This window comes from Tarenaya hassleriana, unplaced genomic scaffold (genome assembly GCF_000463585.1).
Source record: "Tarenaya hassleriana unplaced genomic scaffold, ASM46358v1 Cleome39, whole genome shotgun sequence".
Classification (NCBI taxonomy): domain Eukaryota; kingdom Viridiplantae; phylum Streptophyta; class Magnoliopsida; order Brassicales; family Cleomaceae; genus Tarenaya; species Tarenaya hassleriana.
This window is the reverse complement of record NW_010966822.1, coordinates 335,911-341,322: the sequence shown is the minus strand read 5'-3', so window position 1 is coordinate 341,322 and position 5,412 is coordinate 335,911.

The window sequence follows — 5,412 nt, the reverse complement described above, 5'->3', positions numbered from 1 at the left end:
TCTTGACTATCTACAATCCAGTACATGATTCGTTTCGTACCTGATACACGCCTTTATAGTTCTCCTGTTACGCAGAACGTTTGACGTATTCAAAGCACGCAACTCCTCATGTTGGATTCCGTAGATATCTCAGGTCTTAGGATCCAATCATGGAACCGCCATATGAGATTCAAGTCATGACGCTAGTCCATGTGACAATCTCATGCGGGTCAATCCAGTATTCCGTTCTCCAACGAATACCTATGACTGTGATTGTATCCAATACATATGATCAACGCTATGATCATCAATCACACATCATACTAGTCTTATTATGTCGTTATTCCCATAACGACACAAGACTAGGGAGTTTAGTATCATTCATAATGATACACGGATTTCATAACAGATCTAGTATGCAAGAACATGTAATGAATCAAATACTCTCATAAAACCGTAAAAAGTATCAATACATCATATGTATCTGAACAAAGCTCATAAACAGTACATCATAGAGCACCAAACCAACATCTTCCTCATGATTAATCTCAAGCTATTACCGCCCATTAGTAGAGCAACTGTCAAGGCCTCGATCGTCATGGTTACGGGTCATGCCTAGCTGAGCGTGCCTGATTATCTTGGTGAGGCAGTATGGAGAAATCGTGATTCTCATAGCTCGAATATGGTTGAGCTTGAATTGGGTTATCAAGTCGGACTTGGACCTGATGGTAAGGATGGGATGAGGAACATGCAGTGATAGCGTATCACTATCCCAAACTCATCTAGGAATCACATAGGATGTGATTGACAATGTGTTGTCTACCTAAATAGCATGACTCATAAACATGTGAAATATGGATCCTAGCTAACTTAGAAACTCATTGAAGGTGTTTTTCTTAGTGGGAGCTTGTCATATTGCATCTATTATCTGTGTTAGTAATCCTCATGCTTCCAATAAGCATCAATGATCGATCCAGAAGCCTTGGTCAGAGGCTTATCCTTCATAAGGATAGATCGCATTGTGAGATTAACCAGATTCCTCCAACAGATATATACTACAGAAAAAGACAAACAAACAGACAGAAAATATGCAAGTCTGATCAGTTGAATATGTCATTCCAAGAGAAAGCTGGGAGCCAAGGGAAGAATGATATGGTGGTTGTTGGAAAGAGTTCCAGCAATAGGAAGCGTTCCAAAGGTAAGGGCAAAAGAAAATTGAAAACTGTTGTCACTAAGCCTAAGCCCAAACCCAAGAAGGAAGAGTGTTATTTCTGTCATGCTTTTGGGCATTGGTATAGAAATTGCAGACTCTACCTGGAAGATCAAAGGAAGAAGAAGCTTGCAGAAGCTTCAACTTCTGGTATCTTCGTTATAGAGGCCAACTTGTGTACTTCTTCATCATGAATATTAGATACCGGATGTGCCTCGCACATTTGTACAAATGTGCAGGGGCTAGACAATTGGCAAAGGGAGAAGTAGATCTCCGTGTCGGGAATGGAGCAAAAGTTGCTGCATTGACCGTCGGGAATTACGATCTGACTTTACCTTCTGGCCTTGTATTGGAGTTGCATGATTGTTATTTTGTACCTGCCATCAGTAGGAACATCATATCGATTTCATGCTTAGACTCTGATGGTTTCAGGTTTGTTATTGAGAACAAATGTCTGTCCATTTATAGAGGCGAATTATTCTATGGTAAGGGTTACCAGTTTAATGGCCTTTTATGTTTTGGAAGATGAACCATCTGGACACAGGTCGATCTATAATGTTAGTACCAAGCGGTTTAAGCCGAACGACTTAAATCCGACCTATCTCTGGCATTGTCGACTTGGTCACATCAACGAGAAACGCATAGCGAAGCTTCATTCTGATGGACTTCTTGATTCTTTTGATTATGAGTCAATTGAATCATGCGATTCTTGTTTGATGGGCAAGATGACAAAATCTCCTTTTTCTAGAAAAGGAGAAAGGGCTACAGAGTTGTTAGAACTCATACATAGTGATGTATGCGGTCCTATGAGCTCTCTCGCTAGAGGAGGTTATCTGTACTTTGTTATGTTTACTGATGATTTCAGTAGGTACGGTTATGTCTACTTGATGAGACATAAGTCTGAAACGCTTGAATTGTTCAAGATTTTTAGAAACGAGGTACAGAACCAACTTGGCAAGACGATCAAGTTGCTTCGATCTGATCGAGGTGGCGATTATATGAGCCACGAGTTCACTGACTATCTGGCAGATTGTGGGATTGTCTCACAGCTGACTCCACCTGGAATGCCACAATGGAATGGCGTTTCCGAGAGGAGGAACCGAACCTTATTGGATATGGTACGGTCTATGATGAGTCAGGTCGATCTTCCTAAATCCTTTTGGGGATATGCTTTGGAAACGTCAGCGCTTATACTGAACAACTATCCAACAAAGTCTGTTCAGAAGACACCATATGAGATATGGCCTGGGAAGCGTCCCAGGTTAGCATTCATGAAGATTTGGGGATGTGACGTTTACGTGAAACGTCTTGCTTCTGATAAGCTATCCGCCAAGTCTGATAAATGCATATTTGTGGGTTACCCTAAGGAAACTAAAGGGTACTGGTTCTACAACCCATCTGAGAACAAAGTTTTTGTTGCTCGGAATGGATCTTTCTTGGAGAGAGAGTTCGTCTCCAAGAGAGTCAGTGGGAGTAGAATAGATCTCGAAGAAGTTCGAGAACCACAAAATAGTCGAAGAATCGAGTGAACAGGTCGGAACAGTTCGACCTGTATCACAAGTTGTTGAGACAACACCTACTAGTGAACCTCGGAGATCAGGTAGAATTCGCCAAGAGCCTACAAGATACGGTTTTCTTGTGACTGGAAACGACGAACTCATGTTGTTAGAACATGACGAGCCTACGTCGTATTCAGAGGTTGTGGCGAGTTCCGATTCCGAGAAATGGCACCAGGCCATGGAGTCTGAGATGCAATCCATGTACGACTACAAAGTGTGGACTTTGGTCGATTCGTTCAATGGTATTAAGACCATTGGATGCAAGTGGGTTTTCAAGAAGAAAACCGACATGGATGGCATCGTGCATACCTATAAGGCACGACTCGTCGCGAAAGGGTTTCGGCAGATTCATGGTATAGACTATGATGAAACCTTTTCACCAGTCGTGATGCTTAAATCCATACGGATTCTGCTAGCCATAGCTGCGTATTATGACTACGAGATATGGCAGATGGACGTCAAGACCGCATTCCTTAACGGGAATTTGCTCGAGGATGTGTACATGACACAACCCGAGGGCTTTGTCGATCCTAAGAGTCCGAGGAAGGTATGCAAACTTCAAAGATCCATTTATGGACTGAAGCAGGCTTCGAGGAGCTGGAATCTTCGATTTGACGAGGCAGTCAAAACGTTTGGCTTCCTGCAAAACGAAGATGAGCCATGCGTTTACAAGAAGGTCAGTGGGAGCGCAGTAGTCTTCCTTGTGCTTTATGTAGATGATATATTGCTCATCGGAAATGACATTCCTACCTTGCAAGGAGTAAAATCCTGGCTAGGATCGGTCTTTTCGATGAAGGACTTAGGAGAAACCGCCTATATCCTAGGTATCAAGATCTATAGAGATAGATCGAGAAGGCTTCTTGGTCTAAGTCAGAGTACATACATTGACAAGGTCTTGAATCGGTTCAAGATGCAAGACTCCAAGAGGGGTGCCTTGCCAATGGGACATGACGTAGCTCTTAGCAAGACTCAGTGTCCAAAGACACAGGATGAGCAAGAGCGCATGAGTAGGATACCATATGCATCAGCAATTGGATCCATCATGTACGCCATGTTATGTACTCGTCCGGATGTATCATATGCCAAACAGCCAACCGTTGCAGATTCGACTACAGAAGTCGAGTACATAGCTGCATCGGATGCAGCTAAGGAAGCTGTTTGGATCAGGAAATTCGTGGGAGACCTGGGCGTTATTCCTAGCATTGCAGATCCCATTGAGCTGTACTGTGACAACAATGGTGCGATTGCACAAGCTAAGGAACCCCGGTCACACCAGAGATCCAAACACACTCAGGCAATTTCACTTGATCAGAGAAATATAATATTGCCGACCCATTGACGAAGCCTCTCCCTTCGTCAAAGCATGATGGTCATGTTAAGGGTATGGGGATTAGATGCTTGTAGGATAGATCATAGAGCATAGTGGGAGATTGTTGGTTGTAATGCTCTAGGATGATCCGTGATATAACATTTTACTTTGTATTGATTCATTGAGTTATGAATGCATTATATTTTCGTTATACGATTAGCATGTTTGTTGCATTTCGGTATCCTTGAATCATTATAGAATGATTCTAAACACCCTGGTCAGTTATCATTGTGGGAACAATGATGAATTAAGACTAGCATGAGGTGTGAGCGATGCATTGGATGCATATCACAATCATGGGTACTCGTTGTGAACGAGTGACTGGATGACCCGCATGAGATTGTCACATGGACAGAGTCATGACTTGAATCTCATACAGCGGTTCGTTTACGGATCCTCATACCTGAGATGTCTAGAGTATCTGATATGAGGAGTGGCGTGTCTTGACTGCGTCAAACGTCGTCTTTAACCGGATGATTATAACGGCGTTGATCAGATACGTTCACGAATCATATGGAGATAGTAGACATGCAATATGGGACTTGTCACCTCCTTAACAGGAGAGATATCGCTGGGCCCTCCGGCGGACCGGGATCTGGGAAACTTTCCAAAATTCGATTTTAGGGTTTTCTAAGCTTATTTAAGTTTGGGATTTCGTCCAAACTTAATTAAGGCCGACCTAAAACTCAGAGAAACATCCTGGAACCCTAGAGAACCTGTTCTCTTCAATTTCTATTGTCCCGGGATTGGATCTCGTCTCTTGAGTTACCCTTTTCTTCACTAATCCTAGCATATTCGTTCCAAATCGTTTGGAAACCTTCCCGTCGGTGTGGATACGTGTACAGGGACTGTAACTTCAGTCCTAGGTGATTTAGAACAGGCCCCGGATCGAAATAAACTTCAAGTCTCATCGAGAACGAGGTAAGTAACGATTCCCTCGGTGATATACACGATCTTTCGGGTTTTGCGAGTTTGGTTGCGTGTGACGTTTGACTAGGTTTAGATCTTTCTTCCGCTGCATGAAACCTAGTAAACCAAACCCTAGATCGATATGATCGCATGCTAGGAACCCGTAGATAACCCAACAGGAACTTGTCTGCTAGGACTCGAATCTCTATTCGATATGTGCACCGAGAAATCTCGAGATTTAGAACTCGTTTTTGGATCTCCAAAAACTCTCTCTTTTCTGCCAAAAGTCGGCTCTATCTCGTCTCTCACGAGTTAGGGTTTTTAATCTCCTTCTTATAAGGTGATTTAACCCTAATTCGGTTTAATTTCGAAAAAACTGAAGCCCG